This window comes from Scyliorhinus torazame, chromosome 6 (genome assembly GCF_047496885.1).
Source record: "Scyliorhinus torazame isolate Kashiwa2021f chromosome 6, sScyTor2.1, whole genome shotgun sequence".
NCBI lineage: Eukaryota > Metazoa > Chordata > Chondrichthyes > Carcharhiniformes > Scyliorhinidae > Scyliorhinus > Scyliorhinus torazame.
This window is the reverse complement of record NC_092712.1, coordinates 259,494,486-259,507,553: the sequence shown is the minus strand read 5'-3', so window position 1 is coordinate 259,507,553 and position 13,068 is coordinate 259,494,486. Positions and strand designations below refer to the sequence as shown.

Genomic DNA, 13,068 nt, shown 5'->3' with positions numbered 1-13,068 from the left:
CAGCGAGTTGTTGTGATCTGGAAGGCAAAAGAGTAATCCAGGTAGATTCAATAATAGCTTTCAAAATTGGATAAATACTGGGAAGGAGCAGGGCTGATTGGATAGCCCCATCCAAAGAGCATTGGCACAGGCAGAAAGAGCTGAATGATCTCCTTCTGCACTCCACAAATCTTTGATTTTCACAGGTTTCCTTAACTCCATTGCAACCTCAGGGTTTCGTACGTCAGCAAACTATGGTGGCAAGGCACATAGAAAACAAACCCAAATAAAACTAAGTCAGCATCAAATACATGGAACTGTCAACCAGATACACCCAGCAAATTATGTACATTGCAAAAATAAAAATTAAAGCTGACAATGCAAAAGACATGAAGTACAATATAAAACAAGTCATGACTTCTCCAATTTGCTTTTATTAAACGGAGTACTTTGGATCAGTCAAATACTACATTGCGCAAGTTCAACCATGCAAGCAGTCCTATAAATGATTTCCCTTTAAAGAGTGCTCCACCCTCAGTCAACTCCCTTAACATGGGTTGCACTGGTGAAGTCTCAACCTGATGATGTCACAGCTTTCATTTTACATTTACAAGGAGCCTAATTCATACAGACATCCCATAACCTCCATTTCCACGGTTGCACATGTTAACTTCACTCTCCAACAGAACAAGTTCAATTAGGATAATATTTCATTCTGGATTAGAATTTGATCTATTTATCTGACTTAATTTTCACTCGTCATTAAGATTCAAGCAGCTATAGCAAGCTACACAAAAGCTCCATCGTCTAGAAATTTGATCACAGTTGACAAAAAGGCCATTAGAGGTTGGGGGCACATTGCAGACCTCCGAACCATGTTAAACTGGTACTGACAGTACATTATAGTGACTCAGATGGACTGTCCTGCACTGCCCATTCACTGCATGCGTACTCGCCTGGGGGTGGAGCGGAGGAGAGTTTGCAGAGATTTTGTATCTGCACCATTTAAAAGTAGTCAGCACCTCGTAAAGGAGAAGTGCACCCTGGCTGCGGACAGTTGTGAGGGGAGAAATTGCAGCAAGACTTGCATAAAGTATCCCCCTACCAGAAGAGGTCAATACCTGGAGCAAATATCCCAGGACATAGCTGCAACAGAAATAACATATCATCCACCCTTCACACTCAAGTTGTGGGTGTTGCTGGCAAAACCAGCATTTATTGTCCATCCTAGTTGCCCACAAGCTTTTTTTTGTTGAACTGCTGCAATGTGTCCTTCAGTGCAAGAAGTTCCAGAATTTTGACCCAGCCATGATGAAGGAATGGTGATATAGCCCAAATGTGGAGATACCGGCGTTGGACCGGGTGAGCACTGGGGTGAACCTGAGGAAGGAGCAGCGCTCCGAAAGCTAGTGATATCGAAACAAACCTGTTGGACTTTAACCTGGTGTTGTAAGACTTCTTACGATATATCCCAAGACAGGGCAGTGTGGAGGAGGAGGTGTTCTCATGCATCTGCTACCCTTGTCCTTCTATATTCTCCAAGACAAGACAACATAGATCCTTTATAGATCCTCTATACTCTTAGGTCACCTTATACATAGTCTTGCCATGCACATAATGCAAATGCTAAATTCCTTATATGTACCTCAACTTATACATTGAAGATAAATACATGGAGACAAAACCCACCTTGTTCTGTTTAAAAAAAAGGAAAAACGTTTCTGTTGTGTAAATAGTTTCACTGTAAGCTTTGGGATATGTTGATTGTTATTTTTTATTATCTGTATTTCTATTTTTGTTATATAAAAACGCTCTTTGGAAAAACTTTAATAAAACATTTATTTTTTTAAAAAGAAGATAAATACTACAGGCCAAAGAGGTCAATGGTATTGATGAAAAAATGACTAGAATTAATTATTAGGACAGAGAAAATAAATGCTTTGAACAAAGAACAAAGAACAAAGAAATGTACAGCACGGGAACAGGCCCTTCGGCCCTCCAAGCCCGTGCCGACCATGCTGCCCGACTAACCACAATCTTCTACACTTCCTGGGTCCGTATCCCTCTATTCCCATCCTATTCATGTATTTGTCAAGATGCCCCTTAAATGTCACTATTGTCCCTGCTTCTATTTGGCAGAAAGGTTTAAGCTAAGTAGAGAAATCAGTACAATGTAGTGAAAGTGCCTAACTAACCAAATAAAACTCATAGACAGATTCACTGAGGTGGTAAATAGATGATGATCAATGAATGTCAAAAGCATTGATATTTTGAACATAATTGTCAGCTATAATTGAGGATGTATTTGGTGGCAAATTGGTGGCATTGACAGAAACAGAAGGCAAAGAGAAACATTTATAAGAAATAAAAATCAGTGGCAAGTGATAGCCCTTTGTTTTTTAATATTATTTATCTGTTCAAAATGGAGTGAAGCATAATCAAAGTTTTACACAACCATTCTCATTGTTTCCTGGGAAAATATGCCACTTTATAGCTGCACAGTTCCACAATATGTTCTCTCTTCACACAGGTTAGGTCAGGAGTCCTGTCCAACATCCAAACACAGCTTTCACCTTTGCGTTTCACGGGTATAATTATCATCAGCAAGGCACATTTCTATGACTCATCACTTCCATGAGTCACACCAATCCTGATGGTACAGCTTTCCAGAGTTCCTTTTCAAGTGACCAATCAATAAAACCCCCATTCACGGTTTGGCCAATTCTGGGAAAACACCCAGCTCTATCATGTCTCCGAGCTACTCACAGTCTTCCAGGTTTTAGAACATTTTAGCCAGTTCACACAATGCTTCTAAGAGCTCATGTCTTCTTTTCTGCCAAATAGAAAAGCTTACCACTTCCTGAGAGGGGTTTTCTTCTTCTCTTCCAAATAATTTGGTATAATCATCTTTCTCTTTGTGTCTGCATCTGTGCTCTGATCACCCTCACCCTCCAGTTTATCTGCTTATAGCTTCCCTTTTCCTGCCACATGTCTCACAGCCACATGGCTTCTTTATTAACTTCCATCTTGTTGGTTCTGCTTCTACGTCAAAGGTCAGTCACCAGGTCACAGTATTTCTTATTATTCAAGAAAATTACAATTGATTCCTTTATAATTAATGTAAACTTTTAAAAGTCCTTTTCAAACTTTCTTAAAATGTCTCTTAAAACAGATTCCACAGACTATTTAAAGAAATTACATGTTTTCCTTACTATGCTGTTTCTAGGTCAAAGGTTTCCACAGGGTAAGAAAAATTGATTGGAATATGTTAGGAAACACCAGGGAGATGGATGAAAAAAGTTTTACAAGTCCATAAACTATTAAAATCTAGAGCTCTCCAGATAAGTAGTAAATAAAAACTGTGACTCAGATATTGGATTCATCATCAAAAGGTTTACAATTCTAAGCAAGGAAGTGCAGTTATACAGAGTGCGAGTCAGGCCTTTGACTATTGGGACTAATTTCACACTTGCGGGAAGCACATAATTGGGTTGAAAATCATGAACTGTGCACATACAATTTCCCATCACACTCGCCTTGAATGCAGAACTCAGTAAACAGTGAGGATAGGGGAAATTGTTGAATATTGTGCCCATTTACCAGGTTTAAATGAGGCCACAACCCATTTCTGCATCATTGGCCAGTGACCATCAGTGCTTGGGGTACAGGATTCTCTATACAGGTATTGGCAGCCCAGACACCCAAGTCACCTACCTGAAGCAGGCATTTAGACCCCTGGAGATGCAAATCAGGACTTCACCATTAGGCCCTTTACAGATATTAGTCAAAAACTATGGGAAGAATGCACCATGCAAGCTCAGGCTAGATTTTCCAGTTCTACATCAGCCTTGGTATTCCTTAAAGGGTTCAAGACCACCAAAGAAAAAAGTAGGAAACCTTATTTTACTTACTTTTCTGTAGGCCCAGGAGGAGCAGGAACACTCTACCCTGCTCAACATCGCTATTGTGGACAATTGGCAGTCATTGCTCATCCCTGCCCGCATTCTCCTCCCTCCCAGGACTTTCCTCAGGGTCACTGCCAGCAAGGCAGCTGGCACACATGGGTCCCCAGGCGATCAACAAACTGCCTTGAGAGACAAAACAGACATCCGCCGGGAACCAGTAATATTACAATGAGGTTTGAGGTCTAATTCATGCTGAGCTTCAGGTCTCCTGAGTCAGGCACACGCTAAAACACACCATCGTTTATGCAGATCAACTAATTCCTAGCCCAATTTTTGGATGCTTATCCTTAAGAAGGCTAAATGGAACTCAGAGCATTCCCAGCAATGATTTCCGAAAGATTATTGGCGCGACTTACCAGCCTCGTCGCACCTGCCTTGGTGCGCGACGAGGCCATTGAATCTCGCGAGAGGCCTCTCACAAGATTCATGACGCTCGAGATTTAACCGAACTTCTCAAGACGTCGCAATCTGGATCTTGCCTGCGCTGGGCAAGATCCAGATATGCATATTAAAATGATCCATAAGACGATAAGACATAGGAGCAGAATTAGGCCACTCAGCCCATCGAGTCTGCTCCTCCATTCAATCATGGCTGATATTTTCTCATCCCCATTCTCCTGCCTTCTCCCCATAACCCCTGATCCCCTTATTAAACAAGAACTTATCTATCTCTGTCTTAAAGACATTTAGTGATTTGGCCTCCACTGCCTTCTGCAGCAAAGAGTTCCACAGAAGCATCACCTTCTGGCTGAAGAAATTCCTCCTCATCTCTGTTTTAAAGGATCGTCCCAAGAGATTGTGTCCTCTGGTTCTAGTTTTTCCGACAAGTGGAAAAATCCTCGCCACGTCCACTCTACCAGGCCTCGCAGTATCCTGTATGTTACAATAAGATCCTCCTCATCCTTCTAAACTTCAACGAGTACAGACGCAGGGTCCTCAACCATTCCTGATACGACAAGCTCTTCATTCCAGGGATCATTCTTGTGAACCTCCGCTGGATCCTTTCCAAGGCCAGCACATCCTTCCTTAGATACGGGGCTCAAAACTACTCACAATGCTCCAAATGTGGTTTTACCAGTACCTTCTCCATATTCCCCTGCCGCCCGGGACCTAACAGCCACACCTGGAAAATCTTGCCAGGACGTCATTTGGTACTTGTTTCCACAAACATAGCCGTAATGACACTTGGGGACTCTCCCATGCCATTAAAGACCCTTGGGTGGCCGGGGACAGGGAAGAGTGGTACTCGGACACTCCTGCTGGCATCCAGGCATATTGGCACTGCAAGTCTGGCACGATGGCACTGTCACCTGGTGGCACTGCCAGGATGGTGGGTAACTGCCATGGTGCCATTTGCTGGCAGTGCCAAGATGCCCTAGTGCCAGGTTGTCCATGCCAGGGGGATCAGGCCTGGGGTATCTTACCCATAAGATGTGGGGTGAAGGGAGGACTCGATGACCCCAGAAGAGCTAAGTTGGTGAAAGTGTGGGAGTCTGGCGGCCATGGTGGGGGTCACAAGACCAGGTGTGCCTTTCAAAATGGTGCCCATATCTGCGAGTAGTCTTCCTGCACTGGCAAACTCAGCTCGTCAGTTCTGGAAATCACTGAAGTGCAGCTCAACAGGGCATTCCTCACCGAGGCAAAAACCCCAGCAAAGTGCCATTGAATGGCGGGGTCTTTCTCGGCAATGCAGGTGCTAAGAAACACTCCGCTAAACGCGCCTGAAACCAGACGTAGAATTTTTTTTTGAATCGCACGCAATATCGGGAATGAAGGGAATAAGCTATGATGAGAGAATAGACAAAGTTAGAGAATGCTCCCTAAGAATTACAAAATCAAGGAATGATTTCACTGAGGTGTTTAAATTAATTAGAGGAATTAACAGAGGCACGTAAGGAATGATTTTTTTCCCTTCATTTGATAAGTCAGAGCAGGGAAGCCATCATCTTTAAGTGTGAGCTGAGGCAGTTAAAAATTAATCCAGAAGAAAAATCTTAACCACACGAAGGGCTGTGAGAATGTGGAATGCACTGTCCCAGAAGTCCATAGATATTGAATCAGTTAGTGTTCAAATAAACTGTCAATACTTACTTGGAGGTTAAGGATTTTGAGCGATATGGAGATAGGGCAAGGAATGGGGATGAAACACCTTAAATAACAGACTAGCTGTTCATTTATTTCATTGCTAATTCACTGTACACAAAATGGCTGCCACATTTGTCCACTTACTAATAATTTAATTTTATAGTTAATAGCATGAAGTAATTCTGAAATGTGATAAACGGCTACATAACTGCAAGTCTTTTATTTGCTCGATATGCTCCCCTGTGGAAGTTGGTATAAACAGGTTAGCCAAGAAGGTCTTTGGAGCGTGCACAGTGACATCCAGGGGAATAAGATCCAAAGAGTTTAACACTCAAGAGAATCATGGACATTGCTGTGCTTTTCAGTAATATGCTTGGAGAGCATAGGAAGCCATTTGCACCCATGTAGGCAGCAATCCTGTACAATCACATTGCTCCCAGGGAGTGCCTTCAGGTGTAGCATCCAAAAGCATTTGGCTCTCAGTCATGCAAGCAAAGGCAAAGAGGCAGATATACTTGAGGAAACTGCAGATATAATTCAAAGATGCTTTTAAAAAAAATTATCCGATAATTCAAAAAATGTTAATGCTGAACTCACACTTTGTTGGTTATTTACATTGCTTGGTTAAAATCATCAGATGATTCAATTTTAATGCAAAAGTAACTGTGAATTATTCATGGACTGTAGGAGGACTTGTACATCCCATTAGACTTGCTGATTGTATGAACGGTCCTCACCACTGCATCTCCCTCAGCTAAGGAACACGTCAGGTTAGACCACCTCTGGAAGTGAAATTAAGAACCTCACAACTCAAAATGCAGAAGACGTGAAATTAGAGCACATACATTTAAACAGCATGTGCAATCTTAAAATATCTTTAAATCTGGCATTCTTTAAAGAAAGCATAATTTGTCTCAAAGCCAACTGTACAGCTAGTCTTCTGTCAGCACATATATCTGGATGATGACTAGCATCTCCTATGCCCTCTGCTGTCCTGGTCCATTCTCTCTTACTGCTCCGACTGCATTATGAGATAACTGGCAATAGCTGCGGCATCGTGCTGCAGTGTCCATTACAATCAGTGTTGTGCTGACACTTCTGAATCTTTGTCCTTAATTTCAACACTGCAACTGCAGTAGTGAGAAATTGTAACATCACCCAACATGAGCTTCCACTTCTGCAACACTCCTTGCATAAGGAAATGTTCCGTAGCACATGACAAAACAGGAAAGAGTGCTGAACACTGAGTGGGTTCGTGGGTTTGGGGCAGGCGCAAACAAAGAGAACGCCCTCTCAAATAGGTGGGGTTTTCTACACTGGGAGGGAGGGGAAAGACAAAGAGATTCTGGGAGAGTTTCAAAGGGCCGAAAGAACAGCCACTGACAAACAGACATGAGACAGAGAGAAAGAATGGAGTGGCCAATCGTATTGTAGGTGGAAGTGAAAGTGAAAGGTCAATGAACCACAGTTATGCCCTTGGTGATTTTGACCATACTGGTCTCAGGATCGTAGGCCTGTGGAAGATATGGAAACTAAATTAGAGAGCCTTGGACAGGGAAATGTGGGACGGGTGATCTTGTAGTTCGTTAAAGGAAATGAATGGATCAAAACAAATTAGCCCTAAATGTGTGTATTAGTTTCTGTAAGTATTGGCACCATTCTGCCAGAGTTACATCAGTCTAAGCAAGTGACATTTCCATGGTAATACAAATGAAACATTCATATGTCACATGCAGATTTTGTTTAAAACCCAGGGTGCCTTATTTATTGTGAATCACTGTTCTGAATGGAAGATTAACAGTCACTCTTCATTTACTTCCCTTTTTCATAAGCCAGGCCTTTAAATGAGGCCTTTAACTAATTCTATTTTTGTTTCTTCATAGTTTCAGGCCCTGAACAAGACTTAGAACAAGTGTAATGGTAATAAGCGTCCAATGCGGTTTTCAAACGATCTTTCACAGCACTCCACTATTCACATTTTTGTCCAAATCAACATCGAGAGGAAAATTGAAGACTTGAAATTCCTCCCACAGCGCTGCCAGGGCATAAGTCAAATGAAGTTCACCCAAAGTCCGCTCCACCTGACGACCTGAACCTGCCTGGATTCCTTGTGTTCAGGTCATCTGAGCAGATAGAGTGTTGTTCTTCCACTCACAGGCCATGATTGTCCAGTAATTAGTATTGGGCACCATATTCAGGGCCTTTTGGCTGCTGGCGAACAGGTTGGGGCTAGGGGAACTGAAGGTGCGCCAAAGCACCAACAGCTTTTTCTGGTGTTCCAGTACGCGGGCACCTAGGACAGCCAAAGTCCAGCTCACGGAAAGGCACTCCCATCTCATTAGCATTGTGTTCCCAAAAATGCCAGGCCAATGTAAAGAAGAGATACCCAGGTCTCTACTCTCTTCTTCTTCACACCCGAGCATTCCCTCAGCTCATAGGAAAGGAATATTGAGACTCATACCCCTTGATAATGGTACTGAATACACATATGGGTTAATCTTTCAAGCATGCTTCAGCAACAACACACCTCACCTACTTCCAGTTCATATCAAAATATGTATTGATTTCAATGGATGCTAAATCCAGCCATTTTTCAATGAGCAAAGCTTCTCACAACCAAATGTAGCTGCCAGATTCATTTAAATACCTCCATGAGGACTTGATATGGATATTATCATGTATAAAAACATACTATGTAAATATGTCAATTTGGGTAAGAAAACATAACATTAATAAGTGGATACTGCATCCCCTTACATGTGGTTTGATCACTTACTAGGTATGAGCTCACCATTACATGTCCCCAAAACAATAAATAATACATCCCCATATACTCTACATCCCCATATACTCTACATCACCATATCTACATTCCCATATACTCAACAGACACAAAACGTAAATTTGTAGATAGCCAAGTGTTTTATTCCACCATGCAAAAACTACTATATGTGTACACATATTAAATATAAACAGCTTCCATCCAGTGTACAAGCATACCATTCCAGACACTACGTCACACTATGCTACAGGATACAAAATAAAGAGAATGAAAGCCAGTCACTGACCCAGAAGCTAAAACTTAGTTACAATTGACCTTTGCTTGACACCACCCCCCCCCCCCCCCCCCACCCAACAGTTTATGCGCACTTACATTACCCTGATTTACCCTGTGGATGGTCCTTGAAGAGTGGGCCTTAAAGAATTGCTCACAATAGAACCTGAACACCACAGACCCTAGCTTAGGCATGAGCTAATATCTATGGTGATTTTTGATGACTGTATACCACACGCACACACAGAGTCGGAATGAAGATAAAGCATCCATACTGGAAACCATCCAGGTCACATTATAAGACCGCATACCTTAAAATAGTTGCCGGAAAAAACAAATCCACTTAAAAAAAACTGGATTCAACCTAGTGAAAATGATTGGTAAAAAGATTTGACCAGCCCACACTTACAGTACGTCGAAGGACACCAGCTCTTTCACAAGATAAACATACGCACCTCAATTAGCAGATAAATAACGTCTGTTACCAGGGCAACCTGATCTAATTACATGATTGATCAGGTCCAGGGGCAGTGCAGCGAAATCCTACACCAACATCCATCTATGTGCAGCTTATCCAAGAACTTCACACATGGAAATCATTTCTGAGACTTTCATTATTCAGTGCAGTGAACATGTTAACACGCAGCTAATTTAATATATATTTTTAAAAAACACTGCTCATTGTCAAGCACTGATGCAATGGCTTGGAAATAATTATAGTATTCCCACTCTCATTCATGACCATTTTACCCAGCAGCTCAGCCTCAGAAAGAGAAATAACTGACTCACCAGCAAACAATGTCCACATTTGTTTTTAGTATCTGTTTACTGAACTGCTGCCTTGAATTTCTACATTTAAGTGAAGGGAGGGAATGGGGGTCAGGGTGGGAAAACAACGTGAGTGGGCAAAACTGATCCTGCCACCTCTGGTTGCCCTACCTCTCAATTTGGCACAAAATGTGATCGTGTGATCCTGACTTTGTGGGAGATTTCGAGCTGTTGACAGGTCTTGCAGTCGTTAATCCGCCTTTAGACAAATGTGTTGAGATTGATTAAGTCCCCCAATTTTCTATATTTGCTTGGCATTCAAGAAGGACCCACTTTTAGGAATAATAGTACATTTAAAACCCAACACCCAGCATTAATGGTTGTACAGAAAAGACAAGATGCAGGAATAAACATTTTAGGAATAATTGCACTTTCAAAACCAACACCCAGCATTAATGGTTGTACAGAAAAGACAAGATGCAGGAATAAAAGGTTTTGCAGATGAGTCATAGCGAGATAGTAACAATAAAGGAGACTTGCGTGGTGTCACTGTCTGCTCAGAGGGTTCTGACCGCAGAGCTCTCGTACTACAATGTATCGGCAGTGTTGTAAACAAGGTAAAAAATGTTGCCGTCTGCAGTCCAGCCCTCTGCTATCCCCATTACGCAACGCTCTGGCGAACCTGGCTCCTGGATGACCCGATTAAACAAGCTGTCAAGCTCACTGACGGGCTCCCGTTTCCCCCTCTCCCTCCACCCACCCACCCACACACGCATACACCCCCCCTCATCTCAGACAGCATCACCCCCACCCCGCCAACAATTCATACCCCTTCCCCTCCCAACGCAAATAAGCCGGGTGAAAACACTGGCAGCACTTTGTATTCACACAAAATACACACACACCACACACACAGTTTTCTCAATCAGTTCTCTCTAGGCAAGGCAGTGTTTGTACTACAGCGAGAGCGCCTAACCATTTCACAACAAGCTGCACACACACACACACAGCAAGGAAATGACAGTAAGTAGCCAACGCTGTGTGCAACAGAATTTTAAAGATGTACGTTGTAAAAGACTCACAGCACATCAGTCTTTGGAAGGTGGTGCTACTCGATGAAGCCGTGCCTTTGTAGCTCCGTAGTAACGTCTGTCTTTGCAGACTCCGCTCCTGCTCTCTCTCTGCTTCTCTCCTCTAGCGCTCTCTCTCTCTCTGCAAACTGCGTGTGTAACATAAGCCAAATATGGAGCAGTTGGCTGCGTCTGCTGATAGCTTAAGGATTCTACTATATGCAAAGGATGCAAGACAAACACACATACTGGCGGGTTGCCAGCAGATCCAGAGATTAATGCGAGCACATTGCTAGCGAGACCAGGGTTAGAAGAGAGGAAAATATGTAAATGAGCTTTTTTTTGAAACAGAACAGGGTGCAACACATTGGAGCGTGTGTTGCGTGGACATAGTATATGTAGCACAGGAGTGCCCTGGATTTCGAAAATATAGCTACATTTGTAAAAGTCACGCGTACAGTACAACCAAGGAGATTTTTTTTGAGAAGCCTCGCTTCGGGTAGTACAGTAGAACGTGTTTGCTACAATAATGCAGATTGTCAAGCTGCCCGTTCATTTAATCCATCCGCGGCAAGAAGCGATTGCGCTGAACTGGAAGAAATGGACCGATTGAGACGATAACACAAATACAAATAATACACAGCAATCGCAAGTTTAATATTAACACTTGCCTGCCCCCCGCCTGGAGATCCCCCCCGCCCCATGTCAGCGTTAGAGATTTCCCCTGTGTGATCCCTGTTTGCTCAACGTGGTGTGTCTGCCAGGGCCCGGCTGTTGGAATGTCCCTTTAAAACAGAAGAGGGACTATTGGAACAACGCCGGAAATATTCCTTTCAGCAGGGGACAAGCTGCTGGAATATCCCGGCTAGAGGGCCGTGTCGTGTCCCTCTTTCCTGAGAATAACATAAACAGCTGGAACCTCTCTCAGCCACTCCTGATTGGTCAGGGGTGATGTAATGTTTCAATGCAGTACAAACTTCACACACTGGGGTTGCTGCAGTGTTTGTCCTTCCCAACACCCAGTGCTGGACTCAGTATCACTGCGATTTTCCAGGAGCAAATGTAACTGAGTCCTCGTCCAACATTTTCTGCAAATGGGCGAAATTAAACCTTATTGTCTTTCCTGAAATGACACTGTTTCAATCTGGCTTGTGCTCAACGTTCCGGTCACGCTATAATCAATTTCAATTTAATATTTCCATTTGTACTTCTGGGAAAATAAAAACCTGAATATATACAAGACTGCCAGAGGGACACAGGCTTCGAGAAGCCCCAGAGAATAATCCTGACGGCTGCATCTGAAAAAACTAAATGGCATTTGAAAACAAAAATGCCTATTCATTGTGTAAGTAGGGGTGCTATCATTCTTTAAAATAAAGTGCTGCATAATAATATTAATAAATTGGGCAAAATTGAATTAGGCACGACTGCATTGTTTCCTGTAATCATTTTCTACAACATTAAAAGCACATCTTAAACTATCTAACCCTTGGAGCCCTACAAGGATACTAACTGTACTGTTCATTTCCGACGTCATTCTTAAATGCCAGCTGGTTTATGAACCTATACAGAGCAAGGAATTAGCTTAGTCATGGCTTACTGTGACTGTACAGCTCTCTACAATGGGAGCATATGGGATTTAGCTTTAGGCTAACTCTCACAGTGTTAGCTACTAGCATTTCCACAGCGCATTTAATTTATTAAAATTTTGAATGGGGATGAGAATCAGACCTGCAAATCACCGTGACCTCTGCGACATGAGGCTCAGGGGATTTCAATTCCCTGTGATTCACCCATGTCGACCTGGCCATTCTCCCATTCAAACCCAGCAGGAAATGGCTGTTGGGGAGGGTGGTGGTGATGTGAGTGTGTGTGTGGGTGGGTGGGGGGGCGCAGGTTGAGAAATGTCAAAAGAATAGAAGGCTGATGGAACGGTCAGTCACGAGAGGATGCAAGTTCAAGGTAAGGGGCAGGAGGTTTAGGGGGTTGTGAGGAAAAAGTTTCTTACCCAGAGGATGGTGATGATCTGGAATGCAGTGCCTGAGAGGACGGCAGAGGTGGGTTGCCCTACTTCCTTTAAAAAGTACCTGGATGAGCACTTGGCATGTCACAACATACAAGACTCTGGGCCAAGTGCTGGCAAATC

The 13,068-nt window shown here is 42.9% G+C and overlaps 1 protein-coding gene across 5 annotated transcripts in view; it reads right to left on the bottom strand.

Annotated features, from left to right (window-relative positions):
• The window catches only part of atxn1a (ataxin 1a), a 470,336-nt gene extending 459,100 nt beyond the window's left edge, over positions 1 to 11,236 (bottom strand). For 4 of the 5 annotated variants that reach the window (XM_072509608.1, XM_072509607.1, XM_072509606.1 and 1 more), the window contains exon 1: positions 10,935 to 11,223. The gene's annotated coding sequence lies outside the window, so the exon portion shown is untranslated. Of the gene's footprint in view, positions 1 to 10,934 lie in introns of all 5 variants that reach the window. The other variant, XR_011947847.1, reaches the window with a different exon arrangement.
• Between the last annotated feature and the right edge of the window lie 1,832 nt (positions 11,237 to 13,068).